Raw genomic sequence first — 24289 nt, 5'->3', positions numbered from 1 at the left:
TTGTCATCTATAACCTTAAAGTAAAGGTTAGGGTCGGCTTCACTCCTAGTGAATCCCAGCTTCATCAAGTAGCTATCGATCCTCTCATTCCATGCCATAGTTTTAAAACTCCGACTCTGACTCCGACTCGGCCAAGGATCGACTCCGACTCCGACTCCGAAACGGTAACGACTCGGCCGGCTCGATTTCAATGACTCGGTCGTTGTAAAAAATACATTAAATATTTATTTTTTATTATAAAAAAACACAATTTTAAAGATTTTAAACATAATTTTAAAGATTTTCATTCATGTTTCCCAACATCATAATATAGATGGAAGACAACATATGATCAAAGTAGGCTCATGAACCAATCCATTATGTCAAAATGGTACCCAATGGCAATACATAGTCAACTGTCATACATGATCAAAGACTCAAAACAAAAAACACATAACCAAGGAGGCTAGAAATGGCCTCTACAACAAAAGTAAACTGTGACGGTGACCAGACTCCAGTACTAGTACTACAGTACTACTGGCTAGTAGCTACTGCCAGAGGAGCCAAGATCATGTCGATCAATCTCTGGATCATCATCATCAGAGTCAGACAGGGGGCCCCTTGGCTCTTCCTCATCATCATCATCTCCAACTGGAACTGTAGAAGTGGTACCACTAGCAGGCTGTGCAACTGCAGCAGATGCAAGCTGAGATAGAGTAGATATGCGACTGCGCTTCTGTCGTGGCTGAGCAGAGGAAGCACCTACAACTGGAGTCCTTGCTGGCTGTGAGATTGAGGCTGGTGGATTGGGATCTGCATTCAACTGAACAGGCTGAAGTTGAACAACATGTTCAAGTTCAACTGATGTCTCCATATCTAAATCTAAATCAAGATCCTCATTAGGATCAAACTCTGCTGGACGACTCTCCACTACCCAATTTGATGTTGGATCAATGTCTTCCAACACAATGGGATCTGAATCAGGTCTTTTGTTCAGCGAATGGTTTCGTCTGAGCCGAAGGTTGTATTGGACATAAACTAGATCATTTAACCGTTTTTGATCCAAACGGTTTCTATTCTTTGTGTGAATCCTCTCAAAGACAGACCAATTGCGCTCACACCCAGATGCACTGCAAGTTTGACTCAAAATACGAATTGCAAACCTTTGCAATTCAGGACAATGGCCACCAAAGGCCTCCCACCATTGTGCTGCAAAAAACATAGGAGTGTAATGAGTTAGCTCAACAAAATTACAAATTATATCTAACTTTTAAATTATAAACGATTTAACAAACTTTAAAAAAAAGTAAAACTATTAAGAATTTGAAAATTGAAATTTTTGTTTACTTGGCTCATCTGCTTCTCTTGCAAACTTTGCTAGGTTCTTCCCAAAGGTACCTGATGCATTGCTGAAGATATTGGCCTGTCGGTGTATCTCCAGCTGATCAGACTCCAATGGGATCATGCGATCAATGCAATCAATCAGTCCATCTCTGACCTCCCCCCTCAAAGCTCCCGACTCCTTAGCTTTATAATGATACCGTGGGTTCAAAAAATACCCAGCTGCATGTATAGGGCGATGGAGTTGATTGTTCCATCTTTCATCAATGATTGCCCAAATGGGCCCATACTTTGCCACTCTATCCTTGTATACCGTCTTTATTTGCTCATTTGCTTGATCCATAGCCTCATAAATGAAGCCCATAGTCAACCTTTCCCCATCCACCAACCACAACACCTTAACTAGTGGCTCAACAAGCTTCACAATCTCTGCTGCCTTTCTCCAAAAAGTTTCTTCATGTACTTTCCTTTTCAATTCTTTGCCTTCCGGTTTGTTAGACCAATTGCTTTGATTCCATTCATCACTGGAAAACATCTTTTGCAAGTTTCTATGTTGGGAAAGCATAGATTGCAATGTCAAAAAATGTGTAGCAAATCTAGTGATGGCAGGCCTAATAATATCCTTGCCCCCAGTGTGTTTCCTCATGAGGCTCAAAACCAATGTATGATTGTAGATAAATTTTGTTATGCTTTTGGCATGATCTATAGTGTTTTTGACCCAATCTAATTTTCCAATATCCTCAAGCATGAGGTCTATGCAATGTGCAGCGCATGGGGTCCAAAAGATGGTCTTGTGTTTTTCCTCTAACAGTTTACCAGCAAGAACATAGTTAGAGGCATTATCTGTGATGATTTGAACAACATTAGCCACCCCCACCTCCTCAACAACCTGATCCAATAGCTGAAACAACAAGTGGCCATCTTTTACCTTATCAGATGCATCAACTGATTTTAAAACATGGTTCCCTGTGGGCAAAAGACAAGAAAGTTTATGATGGTACGGTTTCTTTGATCAGTCCATCCATCTGACATGATGGTACACCTTGTTCTTGCCCATGAGTCCCTGAACTCTTGCAAATACTCATTAATGGATTGAATTTCTTTCTGCAAACGAAGCCCCCTTAGCTCATGCATAGTAGGGCCTTTGAAGCCTTTTCCAGCAGCATGTATGGCATCAAACATAGGCTCATAATATGGTGAACGAGCAACATTAAAGGGGATATCAGCGTCATACCACCATCTAGCTATGTACTCACAAGCAGTCTCCCTCAATTCTTTCTTCCAATGGTCATCAAAAGTGGGCTGCATTTGAGTTTTACTAACTTTAGGACCATGTGCATCTGATGGAGAGGAGGGAGTGAAATAACTTTTGATAGTCACATCACCCTTTTTCATTCTACCCTTTCCCTAATCTTGAACATAACCAAAAGAGGGAGGAACATATCGGAAAGGGTTGGATGTATCAGTTTGAGGGATAGAGGAAGAACCCTCAAAATCATAATGGGGGTTGGCAGCCATCATTTTTTGTATCTCCCTCTTCCTCCAAATTTTAGCCTGTATGTCTCTTTGCCTAGCCTTATCTTCTTTAAATTTCTCAAAGCTGGCCAACAAATTCTTCCTAATCTCCCCAATTTCTGGTGAGGTACATGGGGTAATTTGGCCTCTAATCCCTGCCAAGTGTTGTTTCAACCTATTAATGCCCCCAGGACCTTCCTTAATTTTCCTATGGCAAAATTTGCATTGCATTTGACTATCAACCATTTCAACATATGCCAAAGCAGGATCTCTTGCTCTAGGTGCCATTTTTTGACTAGGAAATGAAAGCAAACAATCTGAAAATGAAAAAATAGAAAACTTTGATTCAATGTTCATTTATTTGACAAAAAACACTCTCTAAGCTTTCTAGATATGCACCTGTTAGCTTTGCTGTGCAAAAGCATCAAAAATGGATTCAAACACTCTCAAAGGCTGCAATTACACATATAAATATGCCAAAGGATCCATGGTTGCTGTTCAAATTCTCAAATTATGGCTAAAAGTCCTCCACCGATCAAAAAAATTGCAACGGGAAAGCCCTTTGGAGGGCAGAAATACACTATCGGGAGGTGGAAATACCCCAAAAACCATGTAAAAATCAAAAGCGCAGGCTTAAGGATCCGCATCAATTTCAGCCGTTGGGCCGATCAACGGTCGAGATCGCGTCGGCATATCGCAAGTCGGGGGAGGCAGCGGCAGCGACATGATACATCGCCGATATCGCATCGACGTATCGCTATCGACATTTACAATGGAGCATGGGCCTTTTATGTTTGCGACTTGATGGGCCGGACCCGACGGCGGTATTAATCCTGTTTGATAGATTTTCGGGTCCGCAGCAATACCGCATCGGCATTATCAAAGAAATCGGGGCTTTTATGTTTGCGATGAGCGATCGCCGATATCGCTATCGACGTATCGCTATCGGCGATAACAAAGGGTTGGGCTTTAACATGAGTTATGTTTCGACCCGACGGGCCGGACCCGATGGGACTATAAATGGCTTTTATTAAAATTTCAAGTCCCCGCTAAGCCATTTTCATTGGTTTTGGGCGCATTTTCTATGTATTATGAAATATAAAGAAATGCAAAGGATGCGTGGCGGGTGCGATTGCGATAGGTTTTTGGATCCGAAAGGGTTCTAAAACATAATATATATATGATTCAGGTCCGCCAAAAGCAAATTTCCCGTGTTTTGCAGCAGTTTTATGTGTTTTCAAATATAAAGAAAACTGCCAACCTTATCGGACCGCTTTTGCCCAGCAAGTGGTTTTCGTACAAACGAGCCCGATGCAATAGAACTATGCCATGCGTCCTCTGTACGTTTCCAAAACAGCCGTTCTATCGGGACGTAAAGGATAGTCAGGAAAGGGCTTCCGATATTCACCTCAACCGTTCGATTTCTTGAGGGCAGATCAACGGTTGACGGACACCTTTTAAAGCCAAAGTTAAAACAGTGATGGGCGGGAATGAATAATGTAGCAGCATTTCACTGTTTTAAAGCCAAACAGTCATGATTGAGCCGTTTTAATGATTCAGCAGCTGCCATTAATCAAAAGTATGGCCGAGGAGGAAGCAGGACACCGTTTATCATATCAGTGCATTCAATGGTTATGGCCCCTTTGGTATTTCACGCCACCTGCTCAAAGGAGGACTGCAGAGCAACAGGGGGGTCAAATCCACTTACAGCACAGCGAGATTTGTACCAGAGGCCCACTCCTGAATGTAAATGTGGTTGGTGACCATTTATGGGCTCCTCCACGCATAGCTAGTAGGGAGATTGTGTAATGAGACACCATATATACTGAAAAAACCGATGTAGTGTGATTGCTGAGTTTTTGATGAACGATAGCTTTGTTGTTGCCTTTAACTTCTGGACACTGTAAATGCTATGAGACCTGCAGCTTCTGGTCTTGATCTTCACTAATACAAGCTTCTTTTGTTGTCATATGCTCACTTTCCACTTCTCTTTCTTGTTCCAGGTTGTGCCTGCTTGCATTTGTTTGATGTGCTGTGGATTTTAATATCAGAGGGGCTGTCATCCCACCTCTATGTTATAATTTAGTGGTCCATTGAAATTGCTTGCAGATTGCTGTTGTTTTGACCTCAGGGAGCTGTTGTTTTGACCTCAGGGAGCTGTCATCCTGCCTGTGTGTTAAATAATAGTTCTACAGATCTTCTAACTGGCTGCAGCTGGCCATCACAGGATCCTGTGTATCTGCTGGTGTAATTAGTCTTCTCCATCATCACCTTTACCTTAAACTGTGAGTAGTTGGTAGTTGAAAGCCTTGTAGTTTGGGGGTCTTCACCCATGTCTGGGGATAGTCATAGTAGGAGTGGTTATCTGGCTTAAATGTGCAGCATATCTCCATTTATCCATCATCTTATCCAACCATAATTGTTGAATTTGTAATGTTCCTGAGCATCACTGATTTACAACCTAGGTGAGTTTCTTGGGGTGATAACATTAATTGGCGCCGTTGCCGGGGAGAGGAGAATTGGAGCTCAAGCTTCCCTGGGAGAACGACATAGTTTCAAGCTTTGATGACAGACAAGGTTTGAACACAGTATTGGTTGTAATCTTCTGTCTGGCGACTCCATTGGTGGAAGACCATCCTTTGGTGACTCCACTTTGAAGTTCTGGCTCAGTTTGTGAGGCATACTAGAAGAAATCCGCAGAAATCTCCAGCTGAACCATTGCATGACCCTGAGAAAGTTGTTAAATCGAAGAAATCATCACAGAAAGGGGCATCAGGATTAGGTAAGCCTAAAAACTCCAATTTATCTCTGAAAGATGAGTTTATAACTGAAGAATTACAACTTGAAGTCTTAGAGCCCAGTACTGTTAATAAAGAAATTCTTTCAGAGATTAGTTCAGCCCCTTGTGCAGTTAGTTCCCCTTTGAATCTTAGTCCAAAGAAAGCTTCCCATACTGTCCAAAACATCCCAATATCTCTGCCATCCATTACATTATTTCCTACTGCTCCATCTCCTAGTGTTCTTCCACATATTCCAAACATGGCAGGACAGCAAGCACCTACTAGGATTGAGAGGATTGTTGCTGCTAGATATGGACCTTTGGTATTGCCTGTGCCTCTAAATCCTATGCCTGTGGGAGAATATAAAAAATATATGCCTAAATTTACTGGAACAAAGGGAGTGACAGCAGAAGAACATCTTGAAGCCTTTTACAGTTATGCTGATAATTTAGATATAAATGAGAATGATGTATGGATGAGAGTTTTTGTCCAAAGCCTTGATGGAGAGGCTAGGAAGTGGTTTAGAGAATTACCCCAAAGATCTATAACAGATATTGAAGCATTAGATGATGCATTTTTGAAGCAATGGGGAGATAAGAAGGACTTATTATATTATCACACTGAGTTTGGAAACTTGAAAAGAGAAAAGGGTGAATCTTTGCCTGACTTCAATAAGAGATTTAATAAGATGTATAGTAAAATACCAGCTGAGGTAAAGCCTACTCCCACTGCCGCCAAACTCACATATGCCAATGCTTTTAACTCTGATTTCTGCTTATTGTTGAGAGAAAGACGATGCGCTACTCTGGGTGATATGCAAGATGCAGCCCTGGAGGTGGAATCCAATATTATGGCAGCAGAGAAGTTAAAGAGTCAAGTTGATAGGAGAAGGCTGAGAGGTGAGGCTTCTTCTTCCCCTGCCTCAACTTCAGAGCCTAAATTAGACAAAATGACTAAGATGATCGAGTCATTGGCTGCTGAAATTTCTAAGTTAAAGGTCGAGCAGACTTCAGGGAAAACAAGGCAGCAAAACGCATTTGCTCCAAGAAATCCAAACCTTTTCAGAAAAGCAAATGCACAGTTACAAATTATGCAAAGGAGAGAAGAAACAAAAGAAGATCATAAAGTTAAAGCTCCCTTTCAAAATGTAGTCATGGAGGGGGAACAATTTGAAGAAGATGAGGATGAAATTCACTGCTTGGAAGATAAAGGCAGTGCTGCATTTTTAACATTGGCTGAATATGAAGAGTCATTGCTGCAAGAACAAAACAGTCAGAGGTGGGATAGTGGTGCTGTCCTGCAATCTGGTGAGCAGCAACAAAAATATAATCTAAGATCCAATGCAAAGAATGTCAAAGAAAATGTTGCACAAGAAGTAGCTGCTCAAACAATGCCACAGAATAACAGGCAAAGAAGACCAACAGCTGATCCTATCACCCTCAAAGCTCCAGTTCAAGAAGTAAAAACTGCTGATAAAGTATTCTCTTCTTTTAGTTTTGAGTCAGAAATTCAGAAATTGAAAATATCCATGCGGCTGAATTGGTGAAGAGTGAATTATTCAGAAAACCCATCCTTGAGGCCCTTGAACTAGAATCTAAACAAACCTCCATTGACTCTGTGAATTTGCAAGATGACAAGTCTACTATTGTGCTTAGCCCCATGATTGAACTTGCTGATAATAGTTCTCCATCTTTTCATGTTTCATTAACTATCCATGATAAAATCCTCCACAATTGCCTGCTAGACACAGGGGCCAGCCATAATCTAATGCCTAAAATTGTCATGGAAGAGTTAGGCCTTGATATCACTAGACCTTATCATGATTTGTTCTCTTTTGATTCAAGGAAGGTAAAATGCCTTGGATTAATTAAGGATCTGGCCATTACCTTAACCCAGCTGCCCATGAAAAGTATGATGATGGATATAGTGGTGGCTGATGTTCCTCCGAAGTTTGGTATGCTGTTGTCTAGAGGATGGATTAAGAGACTAGGTGGGACATTGCAGAATGATCTATCTTATGCAACTATTCCAGTGTTTGGAGGAGAAAGCAGGAGGTTATATAGAGAAGCACAGCTGGCATATATCATTAGTGATGAGAAGAATCCTACAAACCATCCCATATATGCAGTGGACACTGATTTTGGAGCTTGCATTCTCCAAATAGAAGAATCTCAGAAGGCTGCATTGCAGATCAGGAAGCCAACAGCTCAGGCTGAGCATGATACAGGTGGTCAGATTTGGGAGATGTTCTTTGATGGAGCATGTACCAAGGAGACTGCAAGAGCAGGGGTGGTGCTAGTATCTCCACAACAAGAAACAATTCAGTTGTCTCTAAAGCTGGTTTTTCAGGTGACAAACAACATAGCAGAATATGAAGCACTGCTGTTGGGCCTTCATGAAGCCAAAGATAAAGGAATAAAAAATCTGAAGGTGTTTGGAGATGCTGATCTGATAATTCAACAATTAAATAAAACATCCCAAGCAAAGCATCCAAGGCTGAGAGCTTATAGAGATGAGGTATGGAGAGTCAAAGAGTTCTTTGATTTTTTCTGCATTTCATATATTCCTAGAGCCCAAAATCAGCTTGCTGATTCCCTTGCTGTCTCTGCTAGTTTGTTCATCCCTCCATCGCCTCCCAAACTAGTTTATGAGGTACAAATGAAGTATAGACCCTTTGTGCCTGATAATGTCCACCATTGGAAGGTTTTTGATGATGATGATGAGTTAAATAGGTTCCTTCAAGTCATTGATGAGTTCTCTGAAATGCATATTGACCAAAATAATGATGCTTTGTTAGAGGATCCCAAGGCCCAACTTAGAAATAAAATTGGCAAGAATAGCATAGTCCAGCTTCCTAGTAACCATATCCCTAAGGGTCTAATTCCTCTTGAGAGATTGTTTGACCACAATGATGTGCCTTACAAAGCTGCCCAAAAAGAAGATCAGTCTGCAGTTTGTAAGCATGATATAGGAAATCCAGGTCAGCCCAAATTCATAAATCTGTCCACTAATTTATCTGCTGATCAGAGTGCTGAATATTGCAAATTAATGAGGCAATTTGCTGATGTGTTCGCTTGGGAATACAATGATCTGAAAACATATGACAGGAATATAATTTAGCATAAAATTCCGCTTGAGAAAGACACTATTCCTTTCAAACAGAAGCTGAGACCAATGAATCCTATGCTCCTTCCTTTGGTTGATAAAGAAATTAAAAAGCTGTTGGCTACTAAGATTATAGTGCCTCTCAGATATTCTAAATGGGTGGCCAATCTGGTTGTTGTGAGGAAGAAGAATGGAGAAATCAAACTGTGCGTTGATTTCAGGAATCTAAATAAATGCTCTAAAAAGGATAACTATCCCCTGCCAAAAATGGAGCATTTGTTGCAGCAAGTCTCAGGTGCCAAAGTAATGTCTTTTATAGATGGATTTTCAGGCTTTAATCAAATCGCTGTGCATCCAGATGATCAAGAGAAGACAACATTTACCACTCCTTGGGGCACGTTCATGTATGCCAAAATGCCATTTGGGCTGATGAATGTTGGAGCCACCTTTCAGCGCGCTATGGATATTGCTTTTGTGGGTGAAAAGGATAAATTCGTGCTAATTTATCTTGATGACATAACTGTTTATTCTGGCAGCCATCATGATCATCTACAACATTTAAAAAAGGTGTTTTTAAAGTGCAGGAAATTTGGAATTTCACTCAATCCCAAAAAATCCCAATTTGCTTTGGAAGAAGGCAAACTGTTGGGGCATGTAGTGTCTGCTGCAGGTGTTCAAATTGACCCAGAAAGAGTCAAAGCAATTCAGGCCTTGACTCTTCCAAGATCAAAGAAAGACATACAGTCTTTTCTTGGCAAAATTAACTTTGTAAGGAGGTTCATTCCTAATTTTGCAGAGCTGGTTAAGCACATAACCTCCATGTTGAAAAAAGGAGCAGAGGTAAAATGGACTGATGCGGCCAGAAAATCTTTTGAGTCCATTAAGATGGCTATTGTGGAAGCCCCTACTTTAATAAGCCCTGACTATAGCAAGGAGTTTCACCTATTTTCATTTGCCTCTAAGGATACCATTGCAGCTGTCCTGTTGCAGCAAGATGAAGCAGGTCAAGAGCATCCAATGGCCTTTTTTAGCAAGAATCTGAGGGATGCTGAACTGAAGTATGCTATTATTGAAAAGCAGGCTTATGCTCTTATCAAATCTTTGAAAGCTTTTAGAGTATACATCTTGCATTCCAAAATAGTTGCATATGTGCCTTTTGCTGCAATAAAGGATGTCTTAACGCAGCGTGATGCTGATGGAAAAAGAGCAAAATGGATTGCAAAAATGATAGAATTCAACATAGAGCTAAAGCTCACCAAGCTGGTAAGAGGTCAGGGGCTTGCTAAACTGTTGGCTGAAGAAAATTGCAGGTCTTTGGACATTGATTTCTTGTTCAATGTAGCAGAAAATGGTCAAATAGAAGAGCATGAAACAGCTGAAACGCAGAGAGGACAGTCAGTGGCCGAGAACCTAGCTTCATGTAGCTGGTATGCTGTAATAATTAATTTCCTGCTAAAGCTAGAAGTTCCTTCAGAATTTTCTCAAAGTCAAGCAAGAACGTTAAAGCTCAAGGCAACGAAATATTGCATCAATGGTAGCTTGCTTTATTGGAGGGATCCATCTGGAGTGCTTTTAAGATGCCTGGATAAACAACAGTCAATAGAAGTTTTGCAGCAGTTCCATGACAGCATGTGTGGAGGACATCATTATTGGAGGACTACAGCCCAAAAGATTCTCAGAGCTGGGTACTATTGGCCCTCTTTATTTTCTGATGCATTTGCTTTTGTTAAATCTTGTGACAGGTGCCAAAGATTTGAAGGTAAGCAGCAGTTAAAATCCCTGCCTCTAAAGCCAATAATTGCAAAAGGACCTTTTCAGCAGTGGGGCTTGGATTTCATTGGTGAAATCAACCCACACTCCAGTGGCCAGCACAAGTGGATATTGCCACTGATTATTTTACAAAATGGATTAAAGCAATCCCAACAAGGAAGGCTGATCATAATGTGGTCATGAAATTCCTATCAGAAAACATTTTCAGCAGATTTGGTTGCCCACATAAGCTTATAACAGATAATGCAGCAGGCTTCAAGGCAAAACAGTTGGTGGAAATGTGTGATTCAATGGGCATTAAACTTGTTCATTCCACCTCCTATTACCCCCAAGGGAATGGTCTAGCAGAATCCTCTAATAAAAGTGTGATCAGGATTATTAAGAAGCTGTTAGAGGAAAATAAGAAGAATTGGGATGCCAAGCTCAAATATGCACTTTGGGAGGACAGAGTGACCATCAAAAGATCTACAGGCTGCTCTTCTTTCAAGCTGGTATATGGTACTAATGCTATTTTTCCAATTCAACTTACCCTCTCTGTGGCAAAGTTGCTCCAAACAACGCAGAATGAAGAAGATGTTATGGCCAATAGAATCACTGATTTAACAGAATTATATCAGATCAGAGAGCAGTTGATTGAAAAAGCTACAACACATCAGCAAAGGATCAAGGAAGTCTTTGACAAGAAGGCAAAAAGGAATAATTTGCAGGTTGGGGATTTGGTTCTGAAATGGGATGCATTTAAAGAAAAGAAAGGCAATCATGGGAAATTTGATGCTCTCTGGACAGGCCCTTTCATCATTTCACAGATTCAAGGGAACAATACCTTCATACTGAAAAGTATGGAAGGAGAACCAGTCTTTGATGGCCCAGTTAATGGGCGGTTTTTGAAAAACTATGTGATTTAAGGTCTTTGGGCCTTAAAAGCTGTAAATATTCTGCTTTTATCAGTTTTTAGTATAGCTGTAGTAGACTCCATGCCCAATGGAACACTAGGAATTTTGGCTAATTTGTTTGTTGCTGAAAGGCATTGATCTGCAGGTTCTTGAGACCTCACAGGGAGGATCTCATCCCCAGAAGGAGCCAGTGTTAGCTTTGCTGTGCAAAAGCATCAAAAATGGATTCAAACACTCTCAAAGGCTGCAATTACACTTATAAATATGCCAAAGGATCCATGGTTGCTGTTCAAATTCTCAAATTATGGCTAAAAGTCTTCCACCGATCGAAAAAATTGCAAGGGGAAAGCCCTTTGGAGGGCAGAAATACACTATCGGGAGGTGGAAATACCCCAAAAACCATGTAAAAATCAAAAGCGCAGGCTTAAGGATCCGCATCAATCTCAGCCGTTGGATCTGGCCGATCAACGGTCCAGATCGCGTCGGCATATCGCAAGTCGGGGGAGGCAGCGGCAGCGACATGATACATCGCCGATGAGCGATCGCCGATATCGCATCGGCGTATCGCTATCGGCATTTACAATGGAGCATGGGCCTTTTATGTTTGCGACCCGATGGGCCGGACCCGACGGCGGTATTAATCCTTTTTGATAGATTTTCGGGTCCGCAGCAATACCGCATCGGCATTATCAAAGAAATCGGGGCTTTTATGTTTGCGATGAGCGATCGCCGATATCGCTATCGGCGTATAGCTATCGGTGATAACAAAGGGGCGGGCTTTAACATGAGTTATGTTGCGACCCGATGGGCTGGACCCGATGGGACTATAAATGGTTTTTATTAAAATTTCAAGTCCGCGCTAAGCCATTTTCATTGGTTTTGGGCGCATTTTCTATGTATTATGAAATATAAAGAAATGCAAAGGATGCCTGGTGGGTGCGATTGCGATGGGTTTTCGGATCCGAAAGGGTTCTAAAACATAATATATATATGATTCAGGTCCGCCAAAAGCAAATTTCCCGTGTTTTGCAGCAGTTTTATGTGTTTTCAAATATAAAGAAAACCGCCAACCTTATCGGACCGCTTTTGCCCAGCAAGTGGTTTTCGTACAAACGAGCCCGATGCAATAGAACTAGGCCACGCGTCCTCAGTACGTTTCCAAAACAGCCGTTCTATCGGGACATAAAGGATAGTGAGGAAAGGGCTTCCGATATTCACCTCAACCGTTCAATTTCTTGAGGGCAGATCAACGGTTGACGGACACCTTTTAAAGCCAAAGTTAAAACAGTGATGGGCGGGAATGAATAATGTAGCAGCGTTTCACTGTTTTAAAGCCAAACAGTCATGATTGAGCCGTTTTAATGATTCAGCAGCTGCCATTAATCAAAAGTATGGCCGAGGAGGAAGCAGGACACCGTTTATCAGATCAGTGCATTCAATGGTTATGGCTCCTTTGGTATTTCACGCCACCTGCTCAAAGGAGGACTGCAGAGCAACAGAGGGGTCAAATCCATTTACAGCACAACGAGATTTGTACCAGAGGCCCACTCCTGAATGTAAATGTGGTTGGTGACCATTTATGGGCTCCTCCACGCATAGCTAGCAGGGAGATTGTGTAATGAGACACCATATATACTGAAAAAACCGATGTAGTGGGATTGATGAGTGTTTGATGAATGATAGTTTTGTTGTTGCCTTTAACTTCTGGAGACTGTAAATACTATGAGACCTGTAGCTTCTGGTCTTGATCTTCACTAATACAAGCTTCTTTTGCTATCATATGCTCACTTTCCACTTCTCTTTCTTGTTCCAGGCTGTGCCTGCTTGCATTTGTTTGATGTGCTGTGGATTTTAATATCAGAGGGGCTGTCATCCCACCTCTATGTTATAATTTAGTGGTCCATTGAAATTTCTTGTAGATTGCTGTTGTTTTGACCTCAGGGAGCTGTCATCCTGCCTGTGTGTTAAATAATAGTTCTACAGATCTTCTAACTGGTTGCAGCTGGCCATCACAGGGTCCTGTGTATCTGCTGGTGTAATTAGTCTTCTCCATCATCACCTTTACCTTAAACTGTGAGTAGTTGGTAGTTGAAAGCCTTGTAGTTTGGGGGTCTTCACCCATGTCTGGGGATAGTCATAGTAGGAGTGGTTATCTGGCTTAAATGTGCAGCATATCTCCATTTATCCATCATCTTATCCAACCATAATTGTTGAATTTGTAATGTTCCTGAGCATCACTGATTTACAACCTAGGTGAGTTTCTTGGGGTGATAACAACACCTAAAAGTTACTAAGCAAAAACATAATTATAGAGGTGAAAAAAAATACCTCCAGGCACAAACTGCCTCCTCAAGCTTGCTCCAAGAATCAGTTGCTCAATGCTGCTCCAAATGGCTGCCCAAGAAGCTCCTCACTCCAGCGACAATGCTCCTCCAAGACTCCTCACTGCTGCTCCAAAACAAGCTCAAGAACTGCTCACTAACTCTCAAAGAAGACTCTCACTCAAATGCATAAGATTGCTGTGAGTGAATGAGAGCACTTGGGTGTGTTAAATAGGGTTTGAGAGGGGGAAATGGACCCCAAAAATCATTTAGCAAATTCATATAACTGCTTGGAGTCCAAACCAACCAAAAAACACTTTAAAAATCCATTAAAATTTTATTAAATCGCAATTTGACGTGTGCCTGGGCATTTTTTTGTGACTCGGCCGAGTCATAACGGAAACGGCCTGGCTGACTCGGCCAGTCGAACCGTTCCAAAGGTCGGGTCATAGAAAATGGTATTGGTTCGGATCAACCCGGTCGTTTCGGTTTCGAAACGGCCGTTTCTTAAAACAATGTTCCATGCTCGAGGTGCTTGCTTTAGCCCATAGAGGGCCTTTTTCAACTTGCATACATGAGATTCTCGATCATATATCTCAAATCATTCCGGTTGCTCCACATAGACCTCCTCTTTGGTCTTGACATCCATCTGATGTAGGTTCCATCCTTGCGAAGCAGCAAGGGCTATGATTGAGCGGATGGTGGTATATCAGGCAACAGGTGCAAATATCTCATCATAATCTCTACCTTCCTTCTGGGAGAAGCCACGAGCGACAAAACAAGCCTTATACCTTTCCGCACTTCCATCAACTGCATGCTTTATCTTGTAAAGCCATTTTGAAGTGACAACTACGTTGTCCTGGGGTCTAGGGATCACATCCCAAACATTGTTTTTCATAATGGACTCATATTCCTCGGTCATAGCATCCTTCCATACTTGATGCTTGACAGCGTCTGTGAATGACGAAGGCTCATTTTGGATGATCGTGCTCATGATGGTCAGGTATCCCTGATACCTGTTCGGCTTCTTACTTTCACGGAAGGTTCCTCTGGGTGCAATGTGTCCTTCAGCTTCATCAAGTGTCCCCCTAAGCCATGAAGGCCTCTTCCTAGAAGAGGAAGGCTCTTGCGGAGGAGGATCAATAGGATCCATAGGTTCTTCCACATTGGGCATCGTCTCATCTTCCTTTTCCTTCAATTCCCTGGTGTCAGCTTCTTTAGATCCCCTTAAAGTAGGAAGATTGTCTACTTTGCTAAGAGCCATATCTCGGTCAAAGGTGACATCATGACCGATCTCGACTTCCCTTTGACCAACTACATAGATTCTATAGCCCTTAGTATTTTCGCTATAGCCCACGAAGATTCCTATCTTTCCAGGTGCACCCAATTTATTCCTTTTCTCTTTAGGCACATGAAAATATATAGGGCTTCCAAAAATTCTAAAATGAGATACGTTAGGTTTCTTACCGGTGAACATTTCTTCGGGAGTCTTGGAACCCAATGCTTGATGAGGGCATCGGTTTTGTACATATACGACAGTATTTGCAGCTTCGGCCCATAGAAACTTTGGAAGTCTTTGATCATGGAGCATAGCACGGACAACTTCCACAATTGTACGATTCTTCCTTTCTGCCACACCATTTTGCTCAGGAGTATATGGTGTAGTAGTCTCCCTCTTAATGCCAGCCTCTTTGCAAAAGTCATGAAACTCATTGGATTCATATTCAGTCCCATTATCAGTCCTTGAGGTCGTGATCTTCTTTTCGGATTGATTTTCAATCAGGGCTTTGAAGTGCCGAAACCAGGAGAACACTTCATCCTTCTTTTTCAAGAAGTATATCCAAGTCTTGCGAGAATAATCATCTGTAAAGGTGAGGTAATATAAATATCCTCCCAAGGAGTTCACAAGCATGATACCGGATATGTCTGAATGAACCGACTGCAATATATCGGAGGTCTTGCTTTGGCTTAAGGGGAATGGTCCCCTTTTGAGCTTTCCTTCGGCACATCCTAGACATACACCTTCTTGCTCTAATATGAACTCCGGCATCCCGGTGACCATTTTTCTTACATCGGGTAGAGCTTTATAATGATGGTGAGCAAACCTCTGATGCCATAGTTCGGACAGAAGAGATGTGTCACAAGACATGACACCCAGGGGACTTCCTCTGATCTGATATAATGAATCAACTCGAAACCCAAGAGTAAAAGCATCTTTAAAGTTCTTTTTCCATAACACATACCTTGCCATCGCTGAAGGCCACCTTGTAGCCTTTGTCTTCCATTGCCGAAATGGACACCAGGTTCTTTTTGAGATCAGGTACATATAATACATCTTGTAAGTGGATGGTATTATCGTGATTCAATTGAAAAGTGACGTTTCCTATGCCTTTCACGAGATATTTTGAATCATGTCCAAGAACAATTTCTAGGTTGGTTTCCTTCTCTATCAGATTATAGAGAGCTTCTTTGTAACCAGTGAAATGCCTTGAAGCACCACTATCAATAAGCCAATTTCCCAGCGAGTCCGGAGGAGCAGTAGTAGCTAGAGTTGTTGGTAGATGATATTCATCTTGCTTATTGTTAACAGTGTTAGATTCATACCTGGAATTTCTTGCCTTCTTGAAGATTCATACCTGGAATTTCTTGCCTTCTTGAATGGTTGTCCTCTTCCTTGATTTCTGACACTTCTTTTACCTCTGCCATTTGCCCTGCGATTCCTTTGATTGCCTTTTGAGAGATTTTGATCATCGTCTCGATGTGAGTCCCTTTTATCAGGGCACTCCTTTACATAGTGACTCGTTTTATTGCAATTGTAACATTGTCCTTTTCTTCCACCCTTTGGTCCAGCCTTTCCTTTGCATTTAGCCCTGAAATTCTTTCTTCTTTTAGTATGACAAGAAAAGGCAGAGGATGACCTTTAAGTATGGGCATTTCTTGCTCTTCCATCCTTGTTTCTTCTTGAATGTATCTGGCCATTAATTCCTCAAATCCAGGAATTACGTTATTGTTGAGAAGAGTAGTCCTGAATATATACCATTTAGATGATAGTCCTCCAAGACTTGTGAGTGTCATTTCTCTGTCACGAATTACTTCTCCAATAGATAGGAGATCGTTCTTGATCTCGGTGATCCTTAAGAAATATGCTTGCATACTCTCATCTTTGCCCTTCTTAATTTCCTTCAGCTTATTTCTAAGAAACAAGACTTGATTTACATCATTAACTTTAAATAAACTCACCAGTCTATCGTAGATTTCATTGGAGGTGTTCAGCTCGGAAACATAGGCCACCAAGCACTTGTTGATAGTGTCCCGGATGATCTTTATTGCTTTGAATTCTCCCTTGGTCCATTTGTTCTTAGCAGCAGTGGATGCATTTGATGGAGGCTCAACAATTCCGCCTCTCACATGGTCCAACACTTCTTGTTCTTCGAATGTTAGATCGAGAGACATCTTCCATCCGTGATAGTCAGACTTTTCACGGAGTTTGTCTTCAACAGGGAAGTGTGTTGAGGACCCCATGATTTCTTTCAGATTGCCTTGTCAACCTTCTCTTCGGTGATTGCTCTTGCTTGGGCTTTGTCTTCATCTCAGCTTTGATACCATGTTAAATTATGGTATGTTCTACGCTTAGAGTAGTTTACTTATTTTTTTTCTTATTACCCACATATTAGCAATCACATATACATTAAGTAAAGTGCAGATAGAACATTAAATGATCAACAGAAAACAAGCCAAGACAAGAGACACAAGTTGTGGTGGCTAGCCAGGGACAAACCCCAATGCGGGGAAACCCTTTGATCAAATCCTTTTTTATCTTCAATAGTTTAGCAGAGGTAAATAGTACAAAATCTGAATTCTGTAATTTTATATCAGCAGCAGCAAACCCTAGATCAGCAAAGTCAAACTTGGTTAAACTAGTTGAAATTGACCTCTAAAATGCTTGGTCAATTTCTGGTAAACTTGTCCTCGAACAGCCTGAAGAAACAGCCCTTGAAAATCCCCAAAAGTATAGTGAATTTGTAGATTTCTAAATTCAACTTGCAGCCTTAAACTAGGGCAGTCAACACTAGTCAAACCAGAGGTCAGATCACCTTGGTTTTCGTGCCAAAAATTGCGGCCTGCCTAGGAGAGGCAACCACACCCAATCCGCACTTCTGGATGGTCAACGCTGGTCAAAGAGATGACTTGCTGCCCTAGCGTCCTCCTTTCTGCGTCTTCCTTGCCCTAGGACGTCTTCCTTTCAGCCACACGTGTGAGAGAGAGAGGCTCCTTTTATGCGTAGGAGAGAGAGAGAGAGAAGATGAGTGAATGAATTGTCCAAATGAGGAGAAGGCTCCTTGTATTTATATGCAAATGTTGAGGGTGAATAGACGTGACTGTTGGGCTTCTGAGCCTACATAAGTTTGTTGGCCGACCTTGATAATTTGTCCATAATCAAAATAAATTCATATCTCCATAAATACTTATCAAAATGGGATGATCTTTAGATCAATCCTACACCTCTTGATGAGAAGAATCTAGGAAAAATATCAGAAGTCATAAATAAGGTGATCCACATGGAGTTTTTCCCTAGTTGCCAATTTTAACATAACAGTTCATCGCAAGTTTCCAGTAATCAAAAGATTAATTTAGGATGGTCATATCCTTCCTCTGTGCGACAATTTTATATATCACTCCAAGGATCATATCAACTTGTATCGACAAGGATGACTGTCCCGAGACGAGAAGACATTCGTAGTAGAAAAAGAGATCAAGCCCTTCCATCAACAAGCTTTGAGGACAAAGCTTTTTGAAGAGGAAGGCAATGTTATGAATATAATTATGTAAAAGTAATAAATATAGATAATAAATAATAAACATAATAATATGTAAATAAGTAATAATTAGTTAAACAAAAAAGCATGTCTAAGGAGACATGACCGTTCATAAAGGGACACCTGCTTGGTATATAAGCAAGCCCCTCACTCTCAATTGTATCATCCTTATTTATACATTTTAATATATATTCTTGTATCTCAATGGAGATATTTATATTCCAAATCTTCTGGAGTATTTAACTTGAAGAACGAACTTTGTTCGTTCCATCCAAGCTCTCTAGAGGGTCATATTCACATTTGTAGGGTGTGCGTTGAGAGCCATGGACCTCCACCATAACAGAGAGAAGATAGCCATGCCATGGGATCCTTTAGCACCATTCATTGCTCGCTTGTGTCTGACTTATTTGATGATGATGATGATGATGCACTTGGACCACCTTGCCCAACCGACTACACACTTGCACCACACACTTAGCAGTTGGTCTAGGGGCCAAATGGGGTTTTGTCTCACCTTGGGAGACAAGGAAGGGCTTGGATCATTGTTCCATCCCTTGCATATGGGATACATGCTTGTTCGATTCAGTTCGAGACCCATGAGGATGCTTTTGTACCCCCATAGCCACTTGGGAGCACCACAAGTCATTTGTTTGGAGATCAAGGGGCCATCCCCTTCATCACTATTTTTTGGAGCCCTTCTATTCATTCTAGCACATGTTGGACTTCATTTGGCCTTCCAACCACCCTTCTACCTACTTGTTTATCATTTCAGCTCTCTTGAGAGGCTGATTATTCTTATTATGCAGCTATTTGGTGGGTTTGTCACCAAAGTGTTGTTATTTGCACATTATTTTATTGTTAGGGGCATCATTAGGCCTAATTTAGCCATTCAAACTCCTTAGAGTAGTGTGTAAGAGAGGATCATTTCACCTCTCATCATCACTTGGATTGGTATCTCTTTGTAAAAAAGAATTCCGACCTGCTACTGATGAGCAATTGGAGATCAATTGGTGCATTTTGATGTTTGGATATTTGTTATTTGTCTTGGAGCTTCATTTTTGCAAGTCTAATGGATGGATATAATCTTCTTGTCATGTAAGTGCTTTTCTTATGCAGATTTTTTCATGTAATTTGTCTAATGTATGGAACGCTATGCTTGGATTATTTTTGTACCCTAATTGTTGATGCAAAATTCATAATCACATGTAATCTTGGCTCGTTGTATATGTTATTCAATTTGGCAAGAAGATCAAATGTTTGTAGGGTGGGTATTGAACTTTGACCTTGAAACTCCATTAAATATACACAACGAAGAATAAATCCTTGTTGAGACTTTGTAGATGCTTATCTAGGGCATGCGAAGTTGCAATAAGGCTCCTTGATAAGTCAAACGTCTCAAAATTGAACTCACTTTGACTCCATTCTCCAAATTGGCTAGGGACTGATCTCAATCTTTGGTGGTTTCTTTGAAAATCTCTCTTTTCCTCATTTTTGCTGCCCTAACCCTAGACGACCTAGCTAGGGCATGAACAAATGCACTTGCTCAACGAGTTGGCTAGGAACTGCATTGGTGTGTCCTCCACATGCCCTCCAAATTTGAAGTTGTTCCCACAGTCGGTTTATGAGATACACCAAGCCCTAGCTTCAAAATCCTTTGGTTCTTGGTCCTTCTGGGTTTGCGGCCTTCAAAGGGATCTATTTTGCTAGAAAACTCTAAGGCAATTCACCAATTGTTGATCCCTTCTTCTCCCTTGCTTGGCTTAGGCCTTTGTTTGAAGTCTCACCTGAAACCCTAGGCTTTGCTTGGGTCCTCTTGGGCTTCTTTGTGTTCCTGCATCTCTGTCATTCCTTATCTCACAAGGCCACTTAGAAACCTTATTTCGAAAAGGAATCTTAGGTCTAGGGCATCCGTCATTAAGGAATACCTCTAATCCCTAGGTCTAGGCATCCCTTGAGCCTTTGTTAGAGAGCCCTTCACCTTGCTTCTAAAGAAAACAAACCCTATTCGTTGAGCCTCTCTTGTGAATGGTCCCTAGAAATCACTACCTATCCTATCATTGATTCATCTTCCCTAGTGATTTCGTTATGCCAGGACTCCTCCCATCAGTGAAAGTCTGTAAAGGGCAGGGGACATCGACTGAGGTGATAGTGGGTCCTTGTCCCATTGTATCCCACTTGATCTAGTAGTAGTCCCTTTAGAACCCCTCCTAGGACCCTTGCTAAATTGAGCAGTAACATGCCCCTTGCTCAACTTTAGGGGGAAGTTGAGATATTTCGAATAATTGTCATTTGTGGGCACATGCCAACCTACTATGTGTGGTTGGGTTCCTTTATGGGTCAACCTTTGGGTAGTTACACCCATCATTAGACTTAGAATTTTACAGTGAGGTCAACCTATTCTCTTGCTTGGGTCTAGCACTTTAATTGTATGTGATTGGTACAAATACACACTAGTCACACCATATGTAATCATCTCATTTAAGTGAGTTTTCTCATTCTTTAACTTAGGGCACTATACGTTGTGTTTCTCATGTTAATGGTTTTATCTTCTTTTCTCACAAGGCACTATCTAAGTCACACGACATGAGGACACGAGACACGAAGGACCCGAAAATACGAATATCTGACATGTGACACGATGACCCCTTGGAACATGACACAAAGGACATGTTATATATTATATATTTATAATATATATTAGAAAATATAACAAATTAGTGAATTACATATAAAATATGAAATATACAAAACATTTAAATGATGATGATACAAATTCAATCATATTGCTAATGCTTATAACCAAAATAGCACTAAGCGCAATCCATTTCTGAACCAAAAATACATCAACAAAGAGGCCCTAATTGGCTTGTAGAGTAAAAAAAGATCATGCTACAACAAATAACTAGTACTACATATCATCAAAATCATTGCCTATATTGGGATTCTCATAATCATTATGACCCTCTATGCATTAAAATAAGATAGAAAAAACTTAACTTGTCAAATCGAGATTTTGCTTGAGTGATGGCTACATTTTTACTTGGGTCATGACAAAGGAGTTCAACAATCAATGCCACCAACATCGAGGTACATACAGGGCTTGGTCCTATTAATTAAATGCTAGTTCCATACCCTCATACATGAAAAACTGCGATGGAAATGTTGCAATCCCCCCAACTTTTAAATCTTGAAAACTGTTAAGTTTGTTGGATTTTGAGTGGGATCTAAAATTCTACTTTCTCCATTTGAAATCTAATGAGGTCGGAACCGTTCTCAAACATGGTAAGTCAATTAATGGTAATGTTTAAAAATTAGGTACTAGGATTTTCATCCTTTTACTTTAAGAATTTAACATTATCGTTATTTGTATAACATTAAAAGGGCATGAACAAATGCAGTTCCCAACACATGGAATCCCTTCTAACATTGCTTAATTGCCCTTAGCTGCACTTGAAAACCTTTGAGAGCTCCAAACTTGTAGCTTAATTGTGTGAGAATGGGGCAATAGAGTGATTTTAAGATGCTTTTTCTTTGGACACGTGTTCAAATAACATTAAAAGGGCATGAACAAATGTAGTTCCCAACACATGGAATCCCTTCTAACATTGCTTAACTGCCCTTAGCTGCACTTGAAAACCTTTGAGAGCTCCAAACTTGTAGCTTAATTGTGTGAGAATGGGGCAATAGAGTGATTTTAAGATGCTTTTTCTTTGGACACGTGTTCAAATTTTGGGACACCAGTAGGGCTAATGTCCAACACGAGTCAAACTAGTGTCCTGCGATTAGGGCATGAGGGGAGGACATGCCATGTTACTTAGGGTGCTATTATATTTTAGCTTGTTTTTCTTATTGAATGTGCATTTGTTGAAGAATTCACGGTAGATCCTCTAGCTCATGATTTCTAACAGCAAATACCTAACAATATAACCACTACATTAAATAACTCAATATTATGAAAACCTTTGAGAGCTCCAAACTTGTAGCTTAATTGTGTGAGAATGGGGCAATAGAGTGATTTTAAGATGCTTTTTCTTTGGACACGTGTTCAAATTTTGGGACACCAGTTGGGCCAATGTCCAACACGAGTCAAACTAGTGACCTGCGATTAGGGCATGGGGGGAGGACATGCCATGTTACTTAGGGTGCTATTATATTTTAGCTTGTTTTTCTGATTGAATGTGCATTTGTTGAAGAATTCACGGTAGATCCTCTAGCTCATGATTTCTAACAGCAAATACCTAACAATATAACCACTACATTAAATAACTCAATATTACATCACTTTACTACCGAGCCTTTACTGTACCTGCACTTTATCTACCCTCCTATTTTCAAATTTGTAAATATTCTGTTGTTAATATGAGATGTATTTTACAAAAAGAAAGGCTTTATTGTACTTCTAGAGAGGAAAGACTAGGCTCATCTCAACTTTAAAGCCAAGACGACCAAGCTGTTGGTGAGTCAAGCTAGTCCCAACAATGAAGTTTGAGTTGTAATTATGACAATTTTATCTAACAAACTTTGCTTCATCTTGTGAAGCTTGAAGTTTGGTCAAGCTTCTTACATTTGGAAAAGTGAATTTGTGTGAAAACCCCATGATGTAAGAAAACTTGCATTTTTTGCTTTGCTTGAGGTTGATCATGCATAAGCATGTAACAATGTTGCTACTTTTCGTCCTGAAGACTTTGGGTTTGAGGGTGTTCGTTTTCTTACTCTTGGTAGGATCAAGGTTGCGGGGGAGCGCCCCCCCTTCTCTTGAATATGCTCCCGATTATGTGCACCCTTACATGCTATATAAATGAAAAGTTGTAACTTGTGGACTTGTGGTTGATGAAGATTGTAATTACTAGATGATTGATGTTATATGGTTTAATCCATGTTTTTATGCTTTTCATAACTAGTTCATCATTCTACATGCTTTTGTTGACATATATGCATCAAAATATATACAAATATATATTATATAAAATTCGCTTCCAACCCGAGAGCTTTTGAAAATGTCGCTCCCCACATCCGCTTCCTACTTCCGCGCCCGCTCCCAAGCAACCTTAGGTAGGGCGAGAGAGCAATAGGTGTTTTATTATCTTCATTTTGTCCTACGTTAATTAAATGAATGAGAACTAAAATATTAGGGGTAATCCTATAGACTATACAGTAGCAAGACCATTCAACTGTCTAATACAATGAAGAAGACTTTAGGTTATCTTTCTTCTGAGGAAGCAAATTCACACACATGCAAACGTGGAGTAACCAAATGGGAATTCTTTACCATTCATCAGAAAATAATCTCTTAGCTCAAAAACATTGCACAAGAGAAAACTAGTATTACTGATGGATACGTTCTCCTTATTCAATGAAATATGTTCAGCCAGAATGTCTGGCTGGGATTTCATAAATGGCTTGGGATACTTCTTAATTTATTTTTGCCTTGCATTTTTGTGTAAAAGTTATTTGAAAACATAAGCAAAGGCAAATTGAAAGAAATATGTTTGAAATGATGAACTTCAAATTCCAGCATTGGGTTTTTTTTCAAGGATTGCAATGGTCAACATAAATTGTTGTTCTACTAAAATGGTTAAGGGATTTGAATTCTAAAGATGTAATTTAAGAGAAAGTTTGTGTCGAAGTTCTTGTCATATTGCAAAAGATAAACCTCTAAATATCTCTGAGCATTTATGGTACAAAACATAGTATAAGCAGGCAAAGATGTGTACAAGGAATATTATCGTTCCACTTATGTCAATTTTTATTGGCAAAAGTTAATTTTA

General features: G+C 40.5%; 1 protein-coding gene across 1 annotated transcript in view; it reads left to right on the top strand.

Annotated features, from left to right (window-relative positions):
* Positions 1-24289, top strand: part of LOC149254062 (uncharacterized) — a 165477-nt gene that overhangs the window by 41691 nt on the left and 99497 nt on the right. The window lies entirely within an intron of this gene.

The sequence above is a fragment of the Pinus tabuliformis genome, chromosome 7, assembly GCF_031772625.1.
Source record: "Pinus tabuliformis cultivar Carrire ecotype Pingquan chromosome 7, CPIR1, whole genome shotgun sequence".
NCBI classification, from domain to species: Eukaryota; Viridiplantae; Streptophyta; class Pinopsida; order Pinales; family Pinaceae; genus Pinus; species Pinus tabuliformis.
The sequence above is the reverse complement of the archived record's forward strand: the minus strand, read 5'-3'. Positions and strand labels throughout refer to the sequence as shown.